Here is a 12,378-nt window from a genome sequence, read left to right on the forward strand (position 1 = left end):
TAATATTATGCCAAGCATAAAGCCACTGTAGCATTAAGGATGTAGAAGTTTTGAAGAACAGGAGCCATATCAAAATATTTTTCATGTGTTGATACAAATACTTACATAAAAAAATATTTTAGATGTCATGAATACATATTTTCAATCAATTTATAAATCAAATTACAATACAATAATAAGATACACACACACACCTATCTACACATTTTAAGAAACATAGAATTCTTTTTGTCATTTTTGTTGATTCACTGTGGTGTGTTTTTTTATAATTATTATGTGCTTTAGTCCTTTTTAGTTACAATATTCCTCATTATTGTATCATATGCCTAGAATGGCATTCACTACTTGGCCGGGCAAGAGAGAATCGCTGCCGGATTCAACTACTCAACCAAATCACAATTCCGTTTAGAAAGAGTTCCCATAAAGCAAAATTAGTCTTACATTAATTAATCTTTCCTCAACCTCAAAATTGGTATGATATTAGGCTCAATTTGATTTATTAGCAAAAACCATAAGTTAATTAGAAAAGTTGGACTGCTAATACAAGTTGGAAACTTGTTACCAACCTGACTCACAGGTTACCAACCTGGTGAAAGTCATTGAAATTTCCCCGAGTAACGAGAGATAATCTATTAGGTACTTAAGCCTAGAACTAAGTCTCTGTTGAATACATATTTACAAAGACAGATTACCCTAACTTCAAAATAATCGAAGTAGATATTCAAGTTTTACTTATAATTAGATACTAGATTATATTTGGTGAAAAGGGATTTGCGGATATTATAATTTAATGCCTTGTCTTCTAATATAGTTTTCTACAACACAAAAGGTATTTTTTACTTCCTATCGGGATGCGCGAAACCACAAGTTTGGCTCCGGCCAAACTCAGCGAATGCGCCGCAAACATTCCGCATGTGCGTAGCTAGTGATGTTCCGTTCCCGTAAATGTTCCTGTTGTAAAAACTCTTGAATAGTAAGGACACTGGAAGAAGACCAAGAAGAGCAGATTACATGGAACAGATGAAAGAAAAGGTTAACGTCGTGTCTTATAGGGAAGTCAAGGAATTGGCTATTCATAGACTTGAATGGAAAATGCTACACCGACAAGAGCGTGGCTCTTAAATTGATGATGATGAGTAAGGACACTGGCTGCTTTTTTTTTTTCAAATTGTTCTTTCTTATACTGCGATCCTATCTGCCTAGAGCTTTTTCATGACTTTTGCGCATTTTTACTGCCGAACGGCACAACACTGTGAGCAGCGCGCGCTCTGCACGCTCGCAAATACAGTAACAGTTTGATGCGTAACTTTAGCGCAACTGACGCGCTTGCAGTTATTTCAAAGTAATTGTTTGCAGTTGAAATCACAGATTATCGACATTAAGTTAAATGTAAATGTTTTTCTGAATAACACCCTTATATAAAAAGTAAATACGATGAAATCCAATTGTAATCAAAGCTTGTTCAAAAGAAATCATGTGCCGCGCGTGTCCGTGAACATACCGCACTACGTAATGTACGCATGAAAGTTCGGAAGTCTTTTGCAAGCAAACGCATTGGCTTTGCCAAGTCTGGACGCTTTTGACAAATAACGGCCCTACTTAGTACATAATAGACTTAGTTTATTCCAACAGCACGGAATAAAACATTTTATTTCCACGACACTCCCAAGATGACAAGCAACTGTAGATACATTGTGGTCACAACAATGCACAAAACATTTGTTGGGCCCAAACCAACCAATATTGAGAAAAGATCCGGTCGTTTATTGATCTTCTTTTTTATTGTGTGTGTTTATGACATGTTGTATGGCTAACGAGTAAATCCTTATGATATACTAGCTTTTGCCCGCGACTCCGTCCGCGTGGCGTGTTATAAAAGGAGAAAGGTTAAAAAATGCTTAATTTTATTATTTTTACAACACGAACACGAACACGTTCAGCTGCTTGTCTTCCCGGGCATGTCGTAAAAACCGACAGAGGGATTGCGTCCTCTAACATGATGGACTAATGTTATGGGCGATAGGCTGATCCCTTATCACCATAAGGTTCATCATATCCATCTTAGGACTTCGTATCAACAGTGGCTGCAAGTTGTTTTTGATTACTTGTGGCTCTGCCCACCCCATTTGGGATTACGGGCGTGAGTTTATGTATGTATGTATGTTTATTATTTTTAAATGAGGTTACAGTATAAGTAGCTCAGTTAAATAATGAATTGTTATTAATTTCTAGATTATTAGTTTATGATTTGGTTTGATATTTTAGGAAAATACGATCAGTTTCGAAAATTTAAACAAAATTTAAAAATTACAACAGAAATACGCCGTGAAACATCCGCCTGGAAAATTCAACAGAAAACTACCTACGAAAGATTTGAACCATCCAAGAATAGTGAAAAGTTCGCCCGCAAAATTCAATATTTGACACGACCATCAACGACGTCTGCCCTCACGCGTCTGCCGCGTTCCGGTTGCTCACTCGGGTATCTGCCCCCCCTCCGCGCCTCGCCACCGCTGTCGCCGCCCCACAAACGCCGCCGCGGCCGCGACGTTTCTTGGTTGCCACTACCGCGAGCTATAAATTTCAAGCCTCTAACTCGCTTCCCGTTCCCAGGGAAATTTTTAACTTTGCATTCACTAAGGTATATAATATATCGTCACTGGAAAGGCAAAATTACGTAAGCGCCAAAATAGGTATTTTGGGTTTTTTATATATTCGGAATCAGCGTTTCATTCTGCGTTGATCTGTCTGGGTAGCATTGCGATACGAGCACTTTTTTGGCGCTTACGTAAATTTGAAAATAGTTGAATTTTTTCAATTCCAGTTTCTTAAACGACAAGATTTTGGTGTATTTTTCGTGACTGGTGTATAAGTAATATTGTGGTCCTATATAATAACTACATATTAACTTTAAGTAAATTTGGCATTCTATAGTTTGAAAAGTATAATTTTATTAGTAATTTTGGACTACTGAAAATAAAAAATAGACTATGTATAAGTCATTTTTATTTACAGCTTTTAAAATAAGTAAGGCGTATAAGAAAAAAATGTCTTAGCATGTTTATGCAGTGAATGGCGTATAAGTAATTTTGACTTACAGTATTTAGAATAAGTAAGGCGTGTACGTAAATTTGCCTTCGCATTTTTATGCTGTTATTAAGCAAGTTTGTGGGCTAGCAGTAAGTTTCCCAGGAAGTTATTTTTTAACAATAGATCTAAAAGTAAAACTATTTTAGAATTGATTTTATAATTTATTAGCGACCCGGCTTCGCTCGGATGCAATGCTGAGGAAAAATGAAATTATTTACGACATCACATTAAAATCCTCAAAAATAACAGTATTTCTACACTATTTATTGGATGTTATTATACATACCTATAAACTTTCCTCTTGAATCACTCTATCTACTAAAGAAAATTGCATCAAAATCCGTTGCGCAATTTTAAAGATTTAAGCGTACATAGGGATATAGGGACAGAAAAAGCGACTTTGTTATACTTTTTAAGTTCTGTCGTTTGCATATTTAGCGCCAATTTTGAATTGAGAACTCAAAATTCAAATTTGTTGGAATTTCGAATATCAAAACAATTGAAAGCATTAGGATTAATGCAATTGTTTAGTCACAGCGTTGGTTTGAATCTGTCAGGTCACGTCCGAAAATGAATCTTACAAAGAATAATTTTCTATAATTTTCGAAGAGGCCTACTGCGACTTCAGTGTTTCAGACAGTTAAAATCTCTATTCCACGATGAAGTGCCATGTCTGCCAGCCATCGAACGCTGGTATTTAGAATTCGCGACATCCGCCTTCACTGAAGATAATATCGTTGCTGTGAGACAACTAATCCTCAAAAATCGTCATGTGGCATACCGAGAATAGAGGCGTTATTAGGCATTTCAGGGACAACCATTTAAACGATATTGAATGAGGCACTTGGTGTGAGAAAACTAGTTTGCCGTTGCATCCCGCATTTTCTGACGATCATAAGGTAGCCCGCGTCAGATGGTGTAAGAAAACTCTTCAGAGGTTCAACCGAGGAGAGTCAAATCACGTGTACGACATCATCAGTGGTGATGAATCTTGGATTTATGCTATTATCCTGATTCCAAACAACAATCCACAGTTTGGGTCTTCCAAAACGAGTCAAAGTTGTTCGCTCTCGAAGCACTTCAAAGAAGATGGTGGCTACCTTCGTGGAGAAAATCGGTCATGTTGCGACAATTGCACTTGAAGATCGTAGGACGGTTAATGCAGATTGGTATACCACAAGTCATCACCGAACTTCGAAAATCTAACCCAAAGCGACGCATGATGATGCGCAGGAGTGCAGGATGCTGCACCATGACAACGCAAGCTCACACACCGCTCGTCAAACGATTATTTGAAGCAGGAAAACGTAGAAATTCTTGACCATCCTCCATACAGTCCTGACCTAAGCTCCAATGATTTCTTTACATTTCCTAAAATTAAAATAGAAACTCTTCGCGGTCAAAGGTTCCAGTGCGGTGAAGAAGCGGCCAACGCTTTCAAGTCAGCCATTTTGAACACTTCTACTTTGGAGTGGAATAAATGTTAAATAACACCTGGTTCGAGCGAATGGAAAAGTGTATTAAACTTCGTGGTAAATACTCTTAAAAACAATAAGGGGAATTATTGAGGAATTAAAAAGACTTGACCCTTCCAGAGACTTGACTCGACTTAGAGCCACGTATGCTTGTCCTAATTCAAATAATTTTGAGCCCAAATATACTACTGCATGGTCGACTGTGCTGCCCTGCATATGTTATGTTATGTTAGTGGGCTCTGTTTTCCGCATTTAGACTCTAAGGTGGCCCATTATGCGTGTAATTGTTGACTACGTAAGCCAACCTATCTCCTTCCAGAAGCTCAGAAGCCTCCTGGGGATTTCACAGGCTTCGCGGAGCGACCCCACCCAGCGATCCACTGTGCTGCCCTGCATATTATGGACGGTGGATGACAATGACAAAATTAAGGGCAACATCCTTCTTTCAGTCATTTTGTAATATCGTCCATCTTGGATTTGAAATTTTGACATAATGACAGTATTCTGCTAGTGTAGTCCTATCTTTGATACCCATATTGAGGGGGTTGTGGAAAAATATGTACCTAGTCCGCTATTTTGGAACGGCGGCCATCTTGGATTTTAAATTTTGACATAATCACAGTATTCTACTTGTGTAGCTATTTCATTTGATACCCATATTGAGGGGGTTTGGAAAAATATGTAATCCCCCATTATGTACCGGCTGCCATCTTAGATTTATAATGTTATTGATTTTACTATATTGTATTGACATCGGAATTAAAGGTGCGTACCAAATTTCAGATCAATCTGACAACAGGAAGGTACTTAAATTGCAATATCTAATTTTGATACAAATATACCGTACGGGTTTAGCTAAATAAAACCGTTTAACCCTTTCACGGACAGAGACCATGGGTCATTGGTGGTTCATAATAGGTAGTATGGCACCTTGGAATCGGAACGTCCGTATACGTTCTGTCTTTGAAAGTGTTAAAAAGAAACTTTTACAAACAGATAACGGGTTGTACGCTATTATTTATATTTTATGAAACTTTATTTCTGGCACTTCAGTATTTTAATAGCCATTTTTATAAATCAATTGAAGTAATAAGTAGTTTAAGGAGGTATTAAGAATAATTATTTGTCTCTTACGTCTTTTTACCCATGTAAGATATTACAAAAACTTACTTTAAAGAATTTTTGGTGAACTGACATAATCAATCGATCACTTTTTAGGCAATTTTTACACAATGAGAGCAGATGTGTAAAAGTCGTTACAGTAACTTTTACTCCGCTAACATTACAGTATTATTATATTTAAAGAAATATTGTCGTTCTCGTATGCATTGTCTTAAGAGCTGTAAGTAATTTTGCTTCCAAATAATATTTTAACCAGATGGCGGTTAAGTAAATTTGCTTTACTGTAAACTGAAGTCATTTTTACGTAAGCGCCACTATATCCTAAAATAGCAATCCAACAGTTATAATATGTATTGCTGGACATAGAAAATTAAAAAACAATGTAACCTTACCTTGACATCATCTAAATTGGATAATTGGGTAAAAAGTTATGATAAAAAAACGAAAAAATGAAACTTTAAACGGCTTTTTCTCGAAATGGCCTTTTGGCGCTTACGTAATTTTGCCTTTCCAGTGACGATATGCATGTCAAATTTCAAGCATCTAACTTATGCAGTTTAGATTTTTTCATACAATTTTTTTTACCCGCCAATTCCCATTTTTCAAAATACAGCCATAACTAAAATTTATATTTACTAAGGTATGCATGCATGCTTTTATTCGTAGCATGCATGCTAGATTGAAAACATCTATCTTACGCTGTTTAGATTTTATCATACAAATGTTTTTTCCCGCTAACTCCCGTTCCCGTGGGAATTTTGCAATATCCTGTTGCAACTAAGCTTTAAGTTAACTATGTAACACCCCATTGTACTACATGGAATGCAATAAATAATTTAATTTAATTGAAAACATCTATCTTACGCAGTTTCGATTTTTTCATACAAATGTTTTTTTCCCACTAACTCCCGTTTCCGTGGGAATTTTGCAATATCCTGTTGCAACTAAGCTTTAAGTTAACTAAGGTACCTGCATGCCAAATTTCAAGCGTCTAACTTAAGCGGTTTAAATTTTTCATACAAAAGGATTTTCCCGCTAATTCCCGTTCCCGTGGGAATTTCGGGAATTCCTTTCTTAGTGCACCTCTACGGTATCTAAGGTACCTGCGAGCCAAATTTCAAACATCTAACTTGAATGGTTTAGATTTTTCATACAAAAGGATTTTCCCGTTAATTCCCGATCCCGTGAGAATTTCGGGAATTCCTTTCTTAATACACCTCTACGGTACCTAAGGTACCTGCATGACAAATTTCAAACGTCTAACTTGAGTGGTTTAGATTTTTCATACAAAAGGATTTTCCCGCTAATTCCCGTTCTCGTGGGAATTTCGGGAATTCCTTTCTTAGTGCACCTCTACGGTACTTAAGGTATCTGCATGCCAAATTTCAAACGACTAACTTGAGTGGTTTAGATTTTTCATACAAAAGGATTTTCCCGCTAATTCCCGTTCCCGTGAGAATTTTGGGAATTCCTTTCTTAGTGCACCTCTACGGTTCCTATGGTACCTGCATGCCAAATTTCAAACGTCTAACTTGAGTGGTTTAGATTTTTCATACCAAAGGATTTTCCCGCTAATTCCCGTTCCCGTGGGAATTTCGAAAATTCCTTTCTTAGTACACCTCTACGGTATCTAAGGTATCTGCATGCCAAATTTCAAACGTCTAACTTGAGTGGTTTAGATTTTTCATACAAAAGGATTTTCCCGTTAATTCCCGTTCCCGTGAGAATTTCGGGAATTCCTTTCTTAATACACCTCTACGGTACCTAAGGTACCTGCATGACAAATTTCAAACGTCTAACTTGAGTGGTTTAGATTTTTCATACAAAAGGATTTTCCCGCTAATTCCCGTTCTCGTGGGAATTTCGGGAATTCCTTTCTTAGTGCACCTCTACGGTACTTAAGGTATCTGCATGCCAAATTTCAAACGTCTAACTTTAGTGGTTTAGATTTTTCATACAAAAGAATTTCCCTTCACTACTCTGCTCCTATTGATTGTAGCGTGATGAAAAGTATACTATAACCTGTCCAGGAGTGTGAAGAATAATTGTACAAAGTTTCATTAAAATCCGTCCAGTAGTTTTTGTTTCTATAAGGAACATACAGACAGACAGACAGACAGACAGACAGAAAGACAGACAGACAGACAGACAGACAAAAATTTTACTGATTGCATTTTTGGCATCAGTATCGACCACTTATCACCCCCTGATAGTTATTTTGAAAAAATATTTAATGTACAGAATTGACCTCTCTACAGATTTATTATAAGTATAGATTGGGCTTTGTTGAGTTGGCCTGACCAGTTCGATGCTTGTTATACTTTATGTTTGTGTGTATATTATAGTAGCGCCGAACGAATTTAGATATTCTATAGTTTTGAATAGTTACTCCAATGTCGTTGAAGGGAGTGAAAAGGAAAGTAGTAAGGTAAAACGTGATTTTTGTTTTATAGCACTCACCCGAGCTTCTGACTCGGACGGGATGGAAATCCACATGTAACTGTAGACTTATCGGTCTAAGTTAATATTAATACTCAATATCCTAAATAAGTTGGCTTAGTAGAGATATATCGATTGAAAGAATTTCGCGTGGACAGGAGGAGGACCCTGTGGTGAAATGGATAACATGCTCGTCCCGGCTTGACAAGAGCTGCGGGTTTAAATCCCGTCCGAGTCAGATTTTTTTCTATTTAATTTTCTCATTAAAAACCCGGTAGCCGGTAAAACATATATTGTTAGTAAGAAAGTTACGTTATTAAGCATGGGTAATAAAATTCGAAATGCTTAGAGTGTAACAGACATGAAGCAATTGGTATACTTACTTACCTACTTTTGTTAAATAATTGATGGTTATTAACGACTGCTAATGCAGCTAGGACCAACGGCTTAACGTGCCTTCCGAAGCACGGAGGAAGCACATTCACCCATCCTATGACCGGCCTTTGCGAAAGTTGCTTAACTTCAACAATCGCAGACCGAGCGCGTTTACCACTGCGCCACCGAGCTCCTCTTAGGCTTGTCTTTAACTAAGCGTCCGTATAGACAAAAGAAGAAATGTTTGATAAAATGTAAGTCACTGTAGTCCTGTGGTTCACGGGCTTGCTTCTCAGACGGGGAGCGCCGGTTCGAACCCTGTTACTAGACTTGCACCAACAAGTTACTCGTATTAATTAATCTTCATCATCATCAGCCCATTAACGTCCCCACTGCTGGGGCACGGGCCTTTCCTATGGATGGATAGGGAGATCGGGCCGTAAACCATCACGCGGGCCCAGTGCGGATTGATGGTTATTAACGACTGCTAATGCAGCTGGGACCAACGGCTTAACGTGCCTTCCGAAGCACGGAGGAGCTCGAGATGAAAACTTTTTGTTTTGTGGTCACCCATCCTATGACCGGCCTTTGCGAAAGTTGCTTAACTTCAACAATCGCAGACCGAGCGCGTTTACCACTGCGCCACCGAGCTCCTCTTAGGCTTGACTTTAACTAAGCATCCGTATAGACAAAAAGAAGAAATGTTTGATAAAATGTAAGTCACTGTAGTCCTATGGTTCACGGGTTTGCTTCTCAGACGGGGAGCGCCAGTTCGAACCCTGGTACTAGACTTGTACTAATAATACTCGTATTAATTAATCTTAGGTGCAGTTTTCACTAACAAAATTGGCTTGACCATTATAGACGGCGATACGGCTCACCACCTATTCTGTTGATCTAACAGAAAGCTCGGTGAGGTGTGGGTACTTAACACATCTTGCGATGGATGTACCTCTGACTACCCCAATTGGGATATAGTCGTGAGCTTATGTTGTTTGTTAGAAAAACACAGTTTTGCTCACTAACCCACATGTATGTATTTATATCCTCGACATAGGGTCGTCTGAAGCTAAATTGGCTTGAGCGCGTGCGAAACGAAATTAGCTGTAAAATTAATTTGGCTTTTACTTCATGTGGCAGTCGCTATGTGAAGCGGTCTGTAGAATACGGATGAAACATTAGTGTTCTTAAAAGGGTATTATAAAAGACTGCACTAGCTTTTAGTAGAGAAAACTTTCCGTAATTTACATAGCCGGCGAAAATGTTGACTCGGCATTACGAGTAAAGAGAGGGTTTACAATTTATGTTGAAAATGTCGGGTAAAGAAAGTTTAAATCACCATGTTAAAATTATGTAAAGAGAACAGTATAATAATATACGTGTTGAATATCATCAATAATATTAGCAATCTCTTCAATAATATGAATGACATAATACAGGGTGTTAGTGACATCGTAACGAAAACTTTGAGGGATGATTCAGCTTATTATTCTGAGTTGATATCATGAAAGTATGAAATTGAAAATAATTTTAAGCACAAAATTTTCATGAATTTTCCGACAGGAAATTCCACTTGATATCAAGTCAGAATCATCATCTGAACCATCCCCTTCAGTATTTGTTACGTTGTCAATAACACCCATACTTAATTGTATGGCTATCTGTATAATATACTTGTATGGGGTGTAAGTGACATCGTAACGAACACTGAGAGAAATGAATCAGGTTATTATTCTGAGTTAATATATAATTGAAAATAATATAAAAATACTTAAAAGTATAAAATTGAAAAATAATTTAAAAATACTTTTAAAAAAATCATGAATTTTGCGACGGAAAATTCCACTTGATATTAACTCAGAATCATGGTCTGAACCATCCCCTTCAGTATTCGTTACGATGTCACTAACACTGTATAAACTCACGACTGTATTCCAATTATGGTAGTCAGAAGTACATTCATCACAAGATGAACTAAGTACCCACTGTTTACCGAGCTCTCTGTTAGACCAACAGAAAGCTGATAGGTCACATAGACTTGTAAAGTGATCCACTGATACCTAACGTATGCTCACCGCCTCCTACCTAACGTATTCTATTTTATCAAACAGAATAACTTGAACTGAATTTCTCACTATGTGCAGTTAATAAAGCATTCGTTTAGGACATCTCTCTTTTTGTTGTACACATTAATTACATGGTCGAACAAATACAGAGTGAGGGCTCTTGCCTCAATTTGAAATGAGTTAGTAAAAAGTACGTACTTAAGTTTGTTTTTAAAATATTAAGTTTAATGTATTTTCACCTGTCAACATTATCAGCTGTTAGGAAACCAACTCAGAATGTCGGTCAAAAACGAATCTGCAACCGTTCTCCTACGACAACTCTTTTTCCCAAAGGATTTTAAATGAAAAGTTCAGTCATGGCACCGCGCGTTTCGAGAAAACGTCTGGGAAACTGAAAATCTCGTCTAAAACCTATTAATATATGCATCAGCAGCTTTGCGAATTAATAATACAAATACGGTCCTCAATCATGTAAGTGAAATAAAACTAAACTTACTTTATAAGTCAGTCGATTACATAAGATCACTAAATCTTTTAAGGGGCAATGCATACGTTTTTAAAATAAGATTCCCATTGACATTCAGAATTTGCCTTTCAACTGTTTAAGACAGTAGGTAAACAGAAACTTTACAAAAATGGTTATTATAAAGTTAGTGATTATGTAGAAGATATGAATGCATGGGATTAACTATCTGAGAACTGATATTGGACAGCTAAATTAGTCAATTTTATAACAATATTTTATGTTTATTTATTTTATTAAAGAACGTCTAGGGCCCTGTATCGAGGTTTTTCTTGCAGCTTCTTTTCCCCGGCTATACAGGTTGTGAGAAGCTGCAGTAGTTTTAGGCGGATGAGACGTTCGTTATGTAAAAATTGACGATTCAAAATGTAACTACGTATGTTACCTACTGAAAAAATATTTTTATGAATTTGAATTGAATTTGAATTTGAAATATTAGATGATTACATTTTCACTAAAACTGTATTTCTTTAACACAACCAATTCTCGGGCTGTCAGACATATACCTCAGGGAAGCCCTTTACAACCGTTGAGATGAGAAAACTACGTATAATACCGTTTGTTATTACTCGGCTAATGACACAGGTGGTCGGTCGGTTTTATTAGGGGCAGTATAATTGAGTTGTTTCTACTTATCTGCCTGCCCTTATTAGCTGTTGCGAAATGTTTATTAGAAGGCAACCTGTAGTACGGTATATTGAGATTTAATTAGGGTTTATGCGTGTAGTGTTACATATTACTTGTTTCTTACTATGTTTGTCAATAATCGTAATAATTTTATGAATACTTTTAAAACGCAAGAAATTATATAATATGAATTTCAAAACAGGCTTGGGTGTTATAAGTTCAAAAATATATCAAATTTCTAACTGTTCCCAAGTGAAATGACAACTAAAATAAAATAAATTCTGACAATTCAATTTGTATATTTATATTTATACTTACACCTAAGCCTGTTTTGAAAAGCTCATATTAATAATTTCTGTATTTATAGTTTATTAAATTCACATCGCGGTTTTGTTTATTATCACATCATTTTTTTTATGTTAGTTATTGTAGATTTGCCGCAGATGGCAATAACTACTTGGCCGGACAAATGGGGAGCGCTGAAGGCTCTCACCCTGTACAACATTTAAAACAACAGGCCTGAGGGTGCCCAGTTTTTATCACATCAATGAGACGAAGATATAGATGAATATGCCAACGTAAGACAATATTTACACATTCAAATACAGATGTAATAAACCGTATATAAGCTATAAAATTATATTTGTCCGCGGATTCATGG

Source organism: Pectinophora gossypiella, chromosome 8, assembly GCF_024362695.1.
Source record: "Pectinophora gossypiella chromosome 8, ilPecGoss1.1, whole genome shotgun sequence".
In the NCBI taxonomy this organism is placed as follows: Eukaryota; Metazoa; Arthropoda; class Insecta; order Lepidoptera; family Gelechiidae; genus Pectinophora; species Pectinophora gossypiella.